The following is a 16985-nucleotide window of genomic DNA, read 5'->3' on the forward strand; positions in this document are numbered from 1 at the left end:
TAAAATTTCAGGTTAAGGCAAATTAAATTCTTTGGAAGATGGCTTTTTATTTCCTTTCTCCCCTCATTCCTTGACTGCAGCAAGAAATGAGTAAATGAGAGAAACTGAAGCCATTTAAGAATTCGGTGAATACCCTTAGGAAAGAAGTCTGTCTTTCCCGTGTGCTTTTCTCATGTTCTCTAGACTTGTTCCCTGTTTTCCCTCTCTCATTCTTTGAGATGCTGAGGGACTAAGATGGGATAGTTTACCTTCCTACTTAGATGGTGTGTTTTCTAGAGGTATTGGGTAATTTGTAACTGAGTTATGCCTTAAAATTTGTCATCTCTGTTGGGCAATAAGTTATATGAAATTTGGTTCAGTTACTTGTGAACTTCAAGATCTGTGTAATGTTTAATTTAAAACTGTCTACTTAGATAAGAAAGATAGCTGTATAAGCTGTAAACCCTTTACTGTGATTCTTGAACTAGATTTTATCTGAAGTCCTTGATTAATGATAACTGATGTAGAAGATAAAATCCTTTGGGACTGCAGCTAATATTTGCTGGGAGTTTTGAGTTCAGGTGTGATTGCATAGACCAGAAGTAGAACTGCCTTAAATAACTATTTTAATTTGTGGCCACACTATGGTTGCTGCTAATTTGAGCTTGCTAGGAGACTCTTGGCAGTCTTGGGGGGATTTGTCGCTCATAGGACACTGTGAGGCCCTGAGTCTTAAATTCTAGGTCTCTGGACAGGTAGGCTTGGCTAGGCCTTCTAGGGTGACTGGAGTCAATTGGCGACAATGGGCGTGTTTGGGTGTTTTTGGAATTTAGATTCTGTCCAAATTCAATGGGTGTGGCCCAGTCCCAGCCAGCCCTCGCGGAGAGAAATGAGAAAAATGATCAGAGAATATCGGTAGATAGTCCCTTGGGAAACAAATTAAGTAATTGGAACAAACTGCCAAAATATAAAGGAAAAAGCAAGAAAAAGATGATAAGGTATTGCTGCTTTGTCTGGGGTGACAAAGACATTGGTGGAGGCACTATTTGGCCTAAATTTGGCTCCCTTGAAGATTGGGTGTGCCAAATACTGAATTTGTGTGTTAATAACAAAGAACCTGTTAATCCAGAGGAGGTTCTATATGCAGGACTATGGCTTTCCGGGGCTTCTATAATGTTGAGTAAGAGTCCCAAGTGTAAAGGACACGAAGGAGGAAACTTTAAAGACCCAGCAATGGGACCCATTGTTATCTCTCCGTCCTCCATACTTATCCCCACCCCCAGAAGAAGCCATGGTTTTAGGAAAGGGAAGGTGAGGACTTAATCCCATCAGCTCCTCCTGGGCCCCTCAGGGCACGGGAGGATTTAATTCGATTGACCCCACCTGGACTCCAAAAAGAGTCATTCTCCTTTTTAAGGAAGGAATTAGATCAAATTCAAAGAGATATCCGAAATTATCCTTTGCCGGGAACTAAAACCCCAAGTCCTAAATTATATCCCTTAAGAGAGGTTCCTTCGGCCCAGGGAGGTATAGGATTTGTGAACGCTCCCCTGAGCACCACAGAAGTCAGGGCCTTTAAGAAGGAAATGAGGTCCTTGATAGAAGACCCCACTGGGCTAACAGAACAGTTTTGATCAATTCATTGGAATTTGTCTCCTAGGACCTAACATGCTTCCTCCCAAACAGCTTGAAGGCGTTTGCAACCACACCATACCTGTCAACCTGACGTGGCAAATATGTGGCCGCTCCTGACGGCTCGTATTTTGCCTGCTCTGCTGGCCTTACTACATTTCTGGATGCCCGATCTTTTATCAAAAAACGCGATTACTGCGTTTCTGTCTTTCTCTTCCCTCATATTAATATACAACAGGCCGATGATTTCCTTGATATCTGGGAAAGAAAAAGTACTGGCAATTTTAGGACCAAGAGGGAACCCCTTACTGCATTAACCCTGACCGTCCTCCTTGGCCTAGGAGCGGTAGGAACGGGGACGGGTATAGCCTCCCTTATACAAAATGACAAACAATATTCCCAATTGAGCGCTGCTATAGATAAGGATTTACAGGAATTGCAAGCAGGACTTAAACACCTTAAAGACTCAGTAGCATCCTTAGCTGAAGTCTTCCTGCAAAACAGAAGAGGCTTAGACCTTCTCTTCTTACAACAAGGAGGTCTTTGTGCAGCCCTCAAGGAGGAATGCTGCTTTTATTCAGATAAACTTGGCCTTGTTGAAAACAGCCTACAAAAAGTTAGGGACAGTCTGGAAAAAAGAAAACAGGAAAGAGTAAAAAATGAATCCTGGTATAAGAACTGGTTCTCCACTTCCCCCTTGCTATCCACTCTTCTCCCTAGTATTCTCGGCCCTCTTGTGGGACTCCTTCTCCTCCTTTCTTTTGGCCCTTGGGCCTTTAATAAACTAACCACTTTCGTTAAATCTCAAGTAGATTCTGCGATCATAAAAAGACACATCTTCTATCATCAGTTACGAGACCAAGACACCTTGGAACCTGAAGAGAAGATCGAAACACTCAAATTCACTGAATAGCTCCTGAAACAGACAGGGTGTCAACGATTGAGAAAATTGTTGTTCTCATGCTTTAAAAAATCTTGAATGTCATGGAATCTGTATAACTGTGTAGTCTGTGTGATATATGTTCTATGTTCTGTGTGGTTTGTCTGTTATGTTGTTGGTTGGAAAACAACGTTGCAACTGTGCATAGTAAATTGGAGCTCCATGTTTGTCTGTGTGTGTCTGTGTTAAAAGTTAAAATAAGCTTGTAAGAGATAAGAATTCAGCCTCTGTGTTGCAGGCTTAGAAAATATCAAGAAGTTTGAAAAATCTTTCTCTCTCTCTGTCTCTGGCTGACTGCAGCAGCCTGTGAGAAGGGAGATAAGGGAAAAAGGAAACAAAACCTCTCTCTGAGGGTGGGGAATCCTGGAAAAAGCCCCTAATCTGTTTTTGCTGATTTAAAAGCTTTGTTAAGTTTTAAGAACAATGATTAAGAAACTTGGGGATTAGTTGTTTGAAAAATTTGCTAGTGATTTAAAAAGCTTTTTAAGGACAAGCCTACTAGAGTAAAGAGCAATAAAATTCAAGCTTAGCCTGGCCTGGGCAATAAAAAGCTCTAGAGATAAGATGCTAATCACTGTTAGAAGAAATGTGGTAAAAGAAAAAACTAAAAAAAAAAAAAAAGCTGTATTAGTTTGATTCAGTTTGTCACCTTCTGAAATTTGTTAACTTAAGTTATACTTTTAAACCAGCTCTGCTGGACATGTGTGGGTTTTTGGAGGTTTACTATTCACTATAGTGTGAATCTTACAGGTTTTTGATGGGAAAAGGAAAGAGGAATGCAGGTGAGTTAGGAAGGACTGATTTGCAAGGGAAATTAAAGGTCGCATGGTGTTAAGAAGGTGAAAGAAAGACTTTTGGGAGTAGGTGAAGAGGTGGGGGAAGGAGTCACCCACCTCCACTGCCTTCTGCTACTTTACCAAAGGAGCATCTGGGAAGGAAAGTTCTTTAAGGAGATTGTTTAAGTATGTAGTCAGAGGAAAAGAGAAAGTTGGAAATGGGTGGATTTGGGAAGAAACCTGATATTGGGAAACTGATGGGTTAAATCTTGAAAAGGATCCCCATGTAGGAAATTGAGTGGGGAACCTGAGGGAAATTTTTTCTTTTAGATTAATTGTTTGAGTATTTGTTTCTTCATAAAGGTTTGCTTGGTTAAGAGATATGGTCATAAATGTGATCCATACTTTGGTCTGAGTATTTCTAAAAGTTTAATTGCTATGTTAAAAAACCCTTGAATTCTTTTATGTGGAATTGGGTGTTTTGTATAAGACTAAATTGATTGTATTGGGTCATTCTGAGGTTATTTAAAGGACCCCTGAACATAATGGTTTTTTCTTTGTCCTTTTGAAAATGTTTCTGTTATGGACAATATGCAATTTGGGATATTTTTCTATGTATTGGGTATTTTAAAAGCAAAATGATTTGTATGTACAATGTTCACTCATGTAACATCTACTTAGATATGATAATTGTTCTAAGTTGTGAACTTAACTGAGGCGAAATTTCTTTCTGTTATTACTGTAAGGTTATGGTAACTGTTTAAGATTTATCAGAAATTTGATTAATGACATTTGTTATTGGAGGTAAAAGTTTTTGAGCTTAGAGTTAATTAGCTAATGCTATTTGGGAGTTTTAAAGCTCCACCCTGTGACAGTTACTGGGACAATTGATTGATAAGCTGTTAAAACACAACTGCTTATGTTATGTTATAGTTATGTTCTTGCATTTTTTCTTCTGTAACTGATCTCTCTCTGATCAGAGCAATGGTCAATAGAACTGTTACTGCAATTCAATTATGTCATGCCTTGCTATTTTCAGTCTGGTCATATGTAGTCATTGTATCCTAAATGCTTGGGCAACTGAGGATTTCGCCTGGTCATCTGTCTGTTACTGGATATTTGTGTTTTGTTTCTTTAAGATTTCTACATGATAAGTGGACAATTAACAGGGGTCTGTAAGACTGCAGCCATTTGCTTGGCCTGTAAAGCAAACTCATCTCTTCACATAGGAAATTGCTCGTCAATTTATTTTGGCCTCCTCATGTTTTGCAACAGTTTGGTGAACTGAGTCTATCTAAGACTGATCTAATCTTTGTGTTAGATTTGTGTTTTTGTTCTAGATTTTGGTCAAATTACAGATATTGGTTTGCTTCTGGAACCTGGATCAGCTTTGATCAGCTTTGATTGCCAGCATGACACACCCACTCTGCAAGGAATGAGAGCCTCCTATCACTTCACAGCCTGAAGCAGCAGTTTTAAAATGAGACCATGGACTTGATCCTGCATCGAGTATACTTTGAACTGATATGAGGGACTTTGGGAATGGTTGATGACTGACTGTTAAACCTTACCTGGATCATCTATTACTGTGTGTTTAAGATTTGATATGGATTTGTTAAAACTATGTAATCATTGCTGATATGTTTTGAGGGCTTTTTAGGAAAGGCTACTGTATTAGTCTGTTATGTATAGGGATTTTGATTTGCTCTTGGGATTTATATGGGGAATGGTCATTTGAAAAGGGGAGGTAGAGATAGAACATTGGGGAAACTGGTATATTTTTTCAATATACCTGAAAGAATGGGAACTCTTAGCTCCTATTCACTTTGCCTTAAGCACTTTTGCCCCACCTCCTCCTCATATCCATACAAGGTCTGGTCTCAGGTATTCCCCCCCCCCCCCCCATTCAGTAAATAAGCTGTGGGTGAGCCAATGACAGGATTATTGTGGCCCCATATTTCAGGGTCATCATACCCTCTGGCTGCAGGAACACCCAATGACAGGATTATTGTGGGCCCGTTTTCCAGAAGCACACCCCGGAAGTTTGATGCTGGGGTGCTGGGACGGATGCCGCCCACATAGCCTAAGACAGGGGTCCTGCCCTTTTCTGGCCTTTTAAGGTCGGATTACTTGGGTACTGAATATGGATGCCGGCCACATAGCCTAAGACAGGCCTCCCACCTATATATAAATAAAGAAAGGGGGATATGCCAGAGACCATGCTCTTGAAGATATGCCAGAGACCATGTCCTTGAACACTGCCAGAGACCATGTCCTTGGACGCAGGAAACAAAGAGCTAAGAAGATTAGCAAACACCCTAAATTCCTGAAGATTAGATAATGTGTGTCCCAAGAAATCGGTCATCTCCGCCCAAGATCTAGATAACAGTATACTCTAGGATTTCTGCCACACCTATGGTCCGACATTCTTCTCATTGTAACCCCCCACTCAGAAATCCTATTTAATTAAACTCTCTTCATTCATTAAACAGAGACATTCACCATCTTAAATCTTGAGTTGCCTCTCTGTCTCTCCGATCCTGTTCCCAAACATGGCGTGTTTTACAGACTGTTGTCTTACAGAGCCTTTGCTCCCCCTCCGCCCCGGCTCCACTCGATGACCCACTGTTGATGTCCTGCCGGACAGGACAAATGATGAAACATGCAATGTCTTACAGAGTGATAATAAATTTAGGATGTAGTATGAGACAAATTTATTTTTGTATATGACCTTTGAGAGAATTTATTTTGCTTAAATATATACATTTGTTACAAGAATTTTTTTTTTTTTCCAATTGGATGGGAAATGAGAGGAAGAGAAAATAAATGTTAATTTAAAAAGAGAGAGAGTGTTGGGAAGAGCTACAGATGTGAAATGCTGAGTATACATATACAATTCAGGGAAAGTCACTGATTTTACAATTTGTTTAATATAAAACTCATTTAAATCCTGTATTTTGTACTTACAAGACATGTCTTATAAAGTGGGAATGATCTGTAAATGTATGTAATGTAAAAATAAACACTGCAATGATTTTTTTAAAAAATACACTTGCCTTGAAACTGTGGGCAACTCACCCCCATTGATTTTGATCAGCTTTTCTGCCTTACTCAGTAAGTGAGGCTTTGGTCACTGGCTCAGGACCAAAGTATCTTATCATCTGAGATCCTTGAAGATCAGGACACATCTGTGATGCTCTAATGTCAGAAATTGCAGTAAGAAAGTGCTTTTATCTTCATAGAGTCACCAGCTGGGGGGCAGTCCATGACCAGGCTTGGCTCATAGATTCTGGTGTGAGATAGAGCACTCTGAAATCCTTGCTTTATCTGAAATAGGAGTAGAAAAGAGAAACATATTTGCGTGACATTATGTTTTCCTTCTCTGCTGAAGTAGCTCTTGAAAAGAAGTGCTGACCCAATTTTTCATCTAGATTGCCCATATTCAGTACTTTCTGCAAAGACAAATGTCTTCCATGGGATAGAAAGTAACTACCCCAGTTAAGCATTATGAATGTTTTAGAATTTTGTTATTTATTCCTCTTCCATCTATTTCCCTTTAATAAAAATGCTTTTAGGAAAACAAAATTATTTCAATACAATGAAGCTTTATTGTTTTATAAAGAATAAAAACAAGAAATATTTTCGAGGTTAAAAAATAATTCAATATATCTATCTAGGCAAGGAAAAAGTGCTATCTTTATGATTTGGGGCTTATGAAACTTATGGGAAACTATGGAACATGGAAGTAAGTAATCTATCCTGAATATGTATCAGATTGTCTTTAATTCCCAGGCAGAATTGTTGAGGGATGAGGATACCCCAACAGTGATGGGGGTCCCCAGACCAGTGTCATAGGTTTTGAGAAAGAATTCGCAAGCCCAGTTCTCAGTGGGCTGCTTCCTGATTACTTACAGAGTCTTGTTTTTCATTTAACTTTCTATGTATGGTTTGGGGCTAGGGAGGGATTAGGGGTTAATTTCCAACTCAATCAGGGTAATGATTATTTCCTGGACCAAAGTGATTCCCAGATCAGTTGGAGATGGGAGTTTCAGGTGGGAACCAGATAGTTTTCTCAGAGCCAGGAGGTTCAGGTGGGAATCATTTTTAGGAATTTTCCCAGGCCAGCTGGCCCACCCTCCACAAAGATCAGGGGACAGAGTCCTATTACATCAGAATGAATCCTCAAATTCATGTGGAAATTTATGAAAGATGACTTGTATTTACCACAGTTGTATATATAAGAATGGGAACATATGTTTTTGAATCAGAGGAAGCATGAAGTAAAGAACAACTGAATCATAACTTATCACTGAACCCCAGTGAGATGCTATAGCATAACAAAGGAAGGAAATTGATCTGATGAGTTGTTCCCAATGTGTTTTTACTTCAGGGACAGCCTCTCAGTGAACTATGTGTTCTGCTATCCTTATTTGCAATTGAGCTGTTTCCTGCATGATTGTGCTAGAGAAAAAAAAGTTTTATTCCTCCTTGCCTTAGCATGCCCCAACTCTAAAACGTCATCAGAGTCAGCTCTGTTTCCGTTGTTGGGCGTTAGTAATTCTGCAGTGTTAGCATATTTCCTTGTTACTTCCTCCTTAGTTAAGGGAAAAGTAAAGAAATCTAAGGTTTTGGTTTCTAAGATGAATGAGCAGAAGTTGGGCATGGGGAGGGAAGGTCAAAAGTTCTTTTAAGACCACAGGGTCTTAAAGAATCACAGGGTGGAAGGGAGAGCTTAGATATCATCCCTTTCAACCCTTTTGTTTTAAAAAAGAAATGGAAGCCCAAAAAGGCTTACCTGAAGTTTTACAAGTAGTTGTAAGCAAATGATCTAGAATTTGAACCCAAGTCCTCTGTTTCAGAATCAAATGTCTTATAAGATGAGGCTGATGAGGTTTGGCGCAGGGCAGAGAGCTGTGGGAACTTGTTTTGGTTGGTGCAGAGGTTCTTCATGAAGGAATTCACGAACCTGGAAAGTTAGACTGGGAAAAAAAAAAAAGTTTATTGTTGGTATTGAGAAGTCAGCCTTTGCTAGGAAGACTGATTTCCTCAGCGGTAAGGTGTCGACGGAGAGAGATAAAATTCCTAGCAGAGAAATCTTAGCAGAGAGAGAAAAACAAGGGGTGTAGAGAAATCCTGGCAGAAAGATAAAGAGGGGTTAATGCTGAAAAGAGAATGTCTTCTCAGAAGGCAGGGTGTCCTCACAGGCAGCTATGCCAAGGAGAGAGAGAGAGGAGAGAAGAGAGAGGAGAGAGGAGAGAGGGGAGAGGAGAGAGGAGAGAGAGGAAAGGGGAGAGAGGAGAGGGGAGAGGGGAGAGAGAAGAGGGGAGAGAGGAGAGGGGAGAGGGGAGAAGAGGGGAGAGGGGAGAAGAGGAGAGAAGAGGGGAGAGGGGAGAAGAAGAGAGAAGAGGGGAGAGGGGAGAGAGGTTCCTTGGCATGGCATGTTCCTGCTTTTGGCCCTCTGCAAAGAATTGAGCAAGCAGACACCCACTTTATCTTGGCTGAGAGCTGGAGGCTGGGGGTTGGGGGCAGCTCAAGCCAAGATCTTCAAATTGAATAGAAATTTTCCAACTGAATAAGTTTACTGCTCCCAGGCCTAGATTGCCAATAGAATGGGACAGCTTACTGGGAGTGATTGATTCGGAGACAATTTTCACATCCATAGAGGTCAATAGAAATCTAGACCACTTAAGTTCAAGCTAAGTAAGAGTGGTCCTGGACTCAACCAGTCCCACCAAAATAACAGAATGAAACCACTTTATCTTGATTCCCTGGGGTGGGTCTTTCTCAGAGGTCAGAGTTCAAGGAGCATTCCTCCCCTTCAAGGAGTTTCTGAAGCACTTCACTTCATTTCTCCCCTACCCCACCCCAAGTCAGGAAGGACAGTATCAGGGTTCCCCCATCAAGGTGATATATCACAGAGCAGTTTTCTGAATCAAGCCTAACTCAGATTCAGGATTAGAATGTATAATAAGATGGTATGCATATATAAGAGAGGGCTGTACATGTCAAAATAGATTGTCTAAATGTATAAATGCTGTTCTTGAGTACCATGTAAAAATATGGTGTAGAACCCATCTCACCTCTGTAGAGTGGAAAGCCATCTCATTGCCAGAATTTTAGCTAAGGGAAAGGGCAGACAGGCTAGAAATTCTTTTGCCCAACTTTTGAAAAGGATATTGGGTTAGAATTATTGTCTACACTTCAAACATTCCTGGTCTAGGAATACAGAATTCGCTCAGAAGCAAATCCACTTCCTGGATCATTCTTAAGGGTGAGAGGGGAGAGAAAAGGGAATGAATGAACACAACAACAACAATTGTGTATTAGGCACTGTGCTAAGCTAAGCTCTCTTGCAAATATTATTTCATTTAATCTTCAAAAGAACCCTGAGAAATAGGTTCTATTATTATATACATTTTATACTTGAAAAAAACAGAGACAATCAAGAGTTTAAATGACTTATTCAGATCACACAATTACTAAGTGTCTGAGACTGAATTGGAACTCAGGTTTTCCTGATTTCCTGTTTTCACTCTAAACTACACTACCAGCTACACACTTCTCCTAAGGATAAGGGTAAACCTTAGAGTACAATCACCAACTTAACTCCTTCACACCAAATGCTATCAAAAGACCACAAAAAATATTCCACAGGAAATAAACTCATTTATCCAAAAAACCCAGAAATCAAAATGTTATTTCATCACTTTCAAGATATTACTATAACCTACCATGAGCTGCTTGATTAAAGGAGTGCAGGTTCAGTAGTTACACTCAGTAGCCAAAAAAAAAAAAAAAAAAAAAAATCAGTATATTCACTGATATTTTAGTTTTTCATTGTTGGTTTAGATAATAAATCATGCATACATTGATTTCGCTTTTGTTTCAAAACCTTGGATCTCTTCTATTATATCATATTGCAGAAGAAGAAGACATGCAATTCAGGATTTAGTAATATTTCTCTCACTAGCCAGAGATTGCAAATCAAGTGTCAAAGAGATATTTCAACACTTCCAAGGTACTATCATTTTCTACCATGTGGTCCTTGAATAAAATGGAAAAATGATGTAAACTGTGTCCCCCTGATCTTTGGGAGGGAGTGGACCTGGGTTAGAGAAACCCTAAAATCTCAACTCCTCCTGGCTTCTGGAAGAGGCCCCTTTTCATAGGGGAAACTCCCAGATGGTGATTTCCACCTATAATTCAATTGGAAATCTTGGCTTGAGGTATAATCACCACTCTTTATTGAATTGAAAATTAGATTTTCAAATTCATCTGGAGATCAATCCTTAACTTTGGGCCAACAGGATTTGGCTCACTGAAAAGTTGTTTCTTCTCAGTGTAAACCCATCTTTGCTAAAATTCCTTTCAGGGTTTAGCCCACTGAGAAAATTCTCAGTGTAATAAACCCATTTTTGCCACAAATCTCACTGAATTGGGATTGTGAATTCTTTCCCAAGAACCTGCAGCACCAGCCAAGGGATTTCTCATCCTCATTTTTCATACCTCAACAAAAAGATAAAATGAATTCACTTCGCTTTCATTAATTACAGAATCTCAGAGTTGGAAATAGCCTCTAAGATCCCTTTTCTCCACATTACATAACTCCTTAACATCATTCTAAATTCTCTCCTACTTTACTCCAGTTTCCAAAGATGAGGTGGTTTACTCTCTAGCAAAGCCATCTCTTCATTTACCCTTAATCATACCCTCTTGTCTTTAATAAATGTTTGATTCTCTGATCTGCAACAAGATAGTTATGTTATTCCTTTCTAGTTGATTCTTTCTCTCTTTAAGGTGACTATTCCAAAGTCTCAAGAATGGCAAATAATTTGCTGTCCCCATCTTTTTCTCTGAAGATCTCAGTTAATATTATACTGAAAAAAGAGAGTCTATTTTCTCTGAGCATACATATAAATGTATATATAATATTTACATGTGGATATGGTATAGATACTAACTTGTCAGTGTCACACAGCTAATAAATTTTCCATTCCACTGCCTTTTCAGTAACCATTCCTCATGCCTGGAATTCACATGTTATCTGATGAGGTTAGGGGCAGTGCAGAGAGTTGTGGGAACCCCTCTTTGGTCAGCACAGGTCCAACATGAAAGAATTCACAAACCTGAAATATTAGACAGGCAAAAGGCAGTTTATTGTTGACACTACAGAAGCCAGCTTTTGCCAGGAAGACTGACTTCCAAGTGACAAAGTCCTAGCAGAGAGATAAAGGTACTAGCAAAGAAATCCTGGCAGAGAGATAACATGTTTATCACTGAGAAGACAATGTCTCTTCACAGTGGGCAGGGGTCCTGGTAGGCAGCTGTGCTAAGGGGAGAGAGGTCCCTTGGCATGGCATGATTCCTACTTCAGGCCTTCTGCAAATGATGAGTTTAAAATTGCATGTTTTTATAAGAAAATCTGAGACTAAGGTTTCAGTTGAATGAGATTCCTTCAATGTTGTCACTGCCCCCAGGCAAAGATTTCTGGTTTAATGAGACCACTTACTGGGAGTGATTCTGAGTCAATTTTCAGCTCAATAGAGATATCAGGTCCATAGCTCCAGGTAATGAGACCACTTAAGTTAAGTCTAAGTAGGAGTGGGCCTGGACTCAACTCAATAGAGGGTGCAACTAGTCCCACCAACATAACATAATGAAACCACTTTATCTTGATTCCCTGAGATGAGGCTCTCCCAAAGAAGAGTTTCTCAAGAGTTCAAGGAGAGTTTCTTCCCTCCCAAAGTCAGGAAAGTTTCAGGGTTCCGCCCATCATATCCACATGTAAATATTATGTACATATTAATATACATAACTATAAATAAGCACTGTGTACATATGTACATTATACACACATATATGGATATGTTCTATTACCAATCTTTCTGTTCATCAGAAAAACAATTTACTATAATTTCTTTCATCACATATTTAAAAATGATATAAAAAGCAAGTATCATATAGAGATAGGGACATTGCAAAAGGATGAAAAATATGATTCCTGCCTCTGGTCAGTGAATGTACATTTATTAAGCACCTATTCTATTTCAGGCTCTATGCCAAGCAATGAGGCTATTAAAGAAAGGTACAAAACAGTCCTGCCCTCAAGGAGCTTACATCGGGAGAGAAAATGTAAATAACTATGTACATGGTATATAATTAGGGAAACTGAGTCAGGATAATAAAAGAGAACTGTGGTATAACAAGACAATTGGGGTTAAGTGATTTGCTCAGGGTCACAATCTAGGAAATATCAAGTGTTTGAGATCAGATTTGAACTTAGGTATACTCCTGATGAAGTGTGAGAATTGAGGGTAAGAGATCCCCTAATAGCAATAGAATCCGCTTGGCCAGTTGCACAGGTCTTGCAAAAGAATTCACAAACCCCAATAAATATAGGCACAAGATTTATGGCAAAGACTGGGTTTATTTATGCTAAGAAAACCGTATGCTAAGAAGATAGTTTTCTTAGTGGACATACTCCTGATTAGGAATTTAGCAAAGATAGGTTTACACTGAGAAGAAAATATCTTCATCAGTGGACTAAGTCCAGAAAGGCATTTAACAAATAAGGGTTGACAAACCCTTGGTTATATTGGGTTAGTCTTGGCCTGGAGTTGGGTAGCAGTTTGAGTGACTATGCCCCAGGCTGAGATTTTCAATTGAATGAGATTATTTATCTTGGGAGTTGTCTGGGAAGGATGGTGCCCCTCCCAGAGGCAGGAGGGTTTGAGAGTCATGAGCACTCTTCCCTCAAAAGGGGACATAGTTCACATCAGGGAACCTTCTAACCCTTCCCCCACAGATTAAAGGGGAAACATTTTACATCATTCCCCACCTCAAACAGTCCCCCCCCAAATTCATTTGGGGTAAAGGGACAAAGGTGTCATTTTCTATAGCTGGTTCAAGCTGATAAGTGTTGTAGAGTTGTCCTTCTGTTCAATGGGGTTCAGGACAGGAGGGGAAGTTTGAGATCTGAAGATAGCAGCAACAGCATCTAGGAGATGTGGAGTGTCCCATGATCTTCAGGCTGAGAGTAGTTAGAAGTTCACTTGGAGCCTAAAGGAAACAAATCTTACAAACAGATTAAAAATACAGGGGCCAAATATGAGTAAAAAATTCTAATTATTTATTAATTAGAAGTAGAATTAGTATAGGGGTTAGTAGAGACCATAACCAGGAACCTGAACCCGAGGAAGACTGGGGGTGTGTGAGGCCAGCTTTCTCTAAGATTCTCTCAGTACAGAGCTCAATCTTCCTTGAGTTGTTGATGTACATACAACAGGACGAATTGACCAGGACACAAACACCTCCACTTGAGGCAAGGAGATAATCCAAGGCCATTCAGTTATCTAAAACCATGTTAGCAAGAGTCCAAAGATTCTTGGATCTCCTGGAGAAAATGTGCTGTTTCATTGGCTAGCTGGTTGATTGTGGCCGTCAGGTTGGAGAGGATGTTTTCATCTAAGTATCCCACCCAGGAAACCAAGCATTGCTGTGCCCTTCTTTAAATACCAAAGAACATTTTCCCCAAATCCCTGTCTTTGTCTCCTTGAAGGGATGGGGGCAGTGTTTGAGGTAGTGGCATTATATACAGTGAAAGGAGCACTTAGGGTAACCTAGGTTGCAAGACCCATAGAGCTTAGAACAGGTTAAGTGTCTGGTAGAGAGAATTATGGGCTGGGGAGGGTTCCAGTCAGAGCATACGTCTTAACAGGTTTCTCAGATGTATGTGCCAAAATGTTTGTAGCAGCCCCGTTTGTAGTGACTAGAAACTGAAAATGAATGGATGCCCATCAATTGGAGAATGGTTGGGCAAATTGTGGTATATGAATGTTATGGAATATTATTGTTCTGTAAGAAATGAACAGCAGGATGAATACAGAGAAGCTTGGAGAGACTTACATGAACTGATGCTAAGTGAAATGAGCAGAACCAGGAGATCATTATATACTTCAACAACGATACTGTATGAGGATGTATTCTGATGGAAGTGGATTTCTTCGACAGAGAAGATCTAACTCAGTTTCAATTCATCAATGATGGACAGAAGCAGCTACACCCAAAGAAAGAACACTGGAAATGAATGTAAACTGTTTGCATTTTTGTTTTTATTCCCAGGTTATTTTTACCTTCTGAATCCAATTCTTCCTGTGCAACAAGAGAACTGTTCAGTTCTGCACACATATATTGTATCTAGGATATATTGTGACATATTCAACATGTATAGGACTACTTGCCATCTGGGGGAGGGGGTGAAGGGAGGGAGGGGAAAAGTCGGAACAGAAGTGAGGGCAAGGTATAATGTAAAAAATTACCCAGGCATGGGTTCTGTCAATAAAAATTATAATTATGAAAAAAAAAAAAAAAAACCAGGTCCCTCAGAAACATTGAAATAGAATGGAGAACTTACTTTACAGAGAACAGCATATCCCTTAGGCACATAGATGGTATCTGAGGTCAAGTTTTGTAGCAAGTTTCCTGATTGCTTGTGAACGAGATAAAGTGAGATCTTTCAAGACAGTTGTGAAAATCTAGTAAGGCTTCATCTATTTCAAAGTTTGAAGGACTTTATTAAGTCAAGGGCATACTTAAAGTGTCTCCTCCCTGCTATTTTCCTAAGGGCATACTTAAAGTCTCCTCCCTGCTATCTTAAGGACATACTTAAAGTCTCCCTGCTATCCCCCTAAGGGCACACTTAAGTCCCCTTCTTGTTATCCTCCCTATTTCAGCCAAATATGGGCACCTATGTACTTATTGGTCAAGTTCAATTTCTTGAATAGTTCCTGCATTTAGAATGTAAGAACCTCAGCCAATAAGGATGAGGGTCAGTGGTGGGAGGGGAATTTGCGTTAGGGATTAAAAGTGTCCACCCTGTCCCCTACGGTGCCTCCTCCCTTCAATTGTCTGCTCGATAGTTGGAACAGCCCGTTCTCAAGGACGTATAATAAACTTTGCTTTGCTTCTAGAGATCTATCCAGTTGTTTTATTAATGGTTTCTGACCCACACACTTGTCCCCAAGGATGATTGTAGTTACTTGACATTCTATCAATCAGAATGTTAGTTTTCAGAAGGTTATGAAGAAGTATCAAAGAAAATGGTATGAAAGCATGATGAGTGAGTTTGCCAGGATAATCTTGGAATGGATACCCTACAGTTATTTTTCAAGGTGGTCCATAGTCATAGGTATATTTAGCCCTTGACCTACCTATGCAGCTGGTACAGTTTGCTGAGAGGAGTCACACTCACTTGCACCAACAGTATTGGTGGTATAAATCAGCATCCTCACGTCAGGGATAGAAACATGGCTATTATGGGCCACAACAACTACTGTTATGGGTGTGGTAATATGTAGGTGTGCTGGGAAAGAAAAGAGGGATAATCAGATCAAAGTAGTTCCCTCGGGGAGTAGCTAGTACAAATGGAGTGGTCTCTAGGGTGAAGATGGCAACATTTGGAAATGGGATCTTTGTAAAAAATGCATTAGGTCGCATCTCTGGGCCACCTTGGGGGTATTGATTGTGAACGAGATAAGGTGAGATCTTTCAAGACAGTTGTGAAAATCGAGTTAGGCTTCATCTATTTTAAAGTTTGAGTAGGCCTGAAGGACTTTAAGCATTAAGTCAAGGACTTAAAGTGTCTCCTCCCTGCTATCCTCTTAAGGACATACTTAAAGCCCCTTCCCTGTTATCCCCCTTCTTGTTATCCTCCCGATTTCAACCAAACTTTGTACTTATTGATCAAGTTCAATTTCTTGGGTAGTTCCCGAGTTTAGAATGTAAGATCCTCAGCTAATAAGGATGTGAGGGTCAGTGGTGGGAGGGGGAATTTGTGTTGGGGATTAAAAGCGTTGACCCTGCCCCCTATGGTGCTTCCTCCCTTTGATTCTCTGCTCGATGGGTGGGACACCAGATTCTCATGAGAACGTATTGCTTTGCTTCTAGAGATCTCTCCAGTCTTTTTTTATTAAATGGTTTCTGACCCACACAATTGGATACTCAACAATCCTGAATCCCCCCATTACCTGCACAGTTCCCTGGTCTTCATAGGAAGTTATCTCCTCACTAGGGAGGGCTCACAGAGTAACACCAAGAACGCTGAAGAGAGAGTATTAGGAGTAAAGTTCTCATGGTGAGAAAGGAAGGAAGGAGATTATAGTGAAAGACAATTTCACCCTTTCTCCAGAGTTTTTTCAGGGGTCTTGCAGAAGAGAAACTTCAGGTCCTCTATGGGTTCACAGGAATATTCTGAGATATCTGAAGGAGAGGTAACAGAAGCAGCATTTTTAATCCTAGAAATATAAATCCAGTTGGGGGACCCTTCCAGTTTGACTGAAATTGTAGTAGTCAAAATGATCTTGTATGGGTCTTTCCACTTTACACCTAGAGGGTCAGCACTTTGAGGCTTCTAAGATTTCAAGTATACCATATCCCCAGGATTTACAGGGGAGGCAGTCTGAGTATGAGCTTAAATGTACTTAAGGGGGTAAAATGATGTAAATTGTATCCCCTTTAATATTTTGGGGGCCCCTGATATAAACTGGGGGCGGGGGAAGGATGGTCCTGAGTCTCAAAACCCTCCCAGCCTCTGGGAGTGGCCCACCCTTCTGTCCAGAATACCCAGATAAGTAATCTTATTCAATTGGAAATCTCTGCCT

At 40.1% G+C, this 16985-nt stretch overlaps 1 protein-coding gene across 1 annotated transcript in view; it reads right to left on the reverse strand.

Moving 5' to 3' along the window:
* Positions 1-16985, reverse strand: part of CEMIP2 (cell migration inducing hyaluronidase 2) — a 146916-nt gene that overhangs the window by 17743 nt on the left and 112188 nt on the right. The window contains exons 22-24 of the transcript XR_007947726.1: positions 13166-16584; positions 8123-8306; positions 6406-6654 (exon numbers count right to left, since the gene is read on the reverse strand). The gene's annotated coding sequence lies outside the window, so the exon portion shown is untranslated. The remainder of the gene's footprint in view (positions 1-6405; positions 6655-8122; positions 8307-13165; positions 16585-16985) is intronic.

This window comes from Antechinus flavipes, chromosome 1, assembly GCF_016432865.1.
Source record: "Antechinus flavipes isolate AdamAnt ecotype Samford, QLD, Australia chromosome 1, AdamAnt_v2, whole genome shotgun sequence".
NCBI classification, from domain to species: Eukaryota; Metazoa; Chordata; class Mammalia; order Dasyuromorphia; family Dasyuridae; genus Antechinus; species Antechinus flavipes.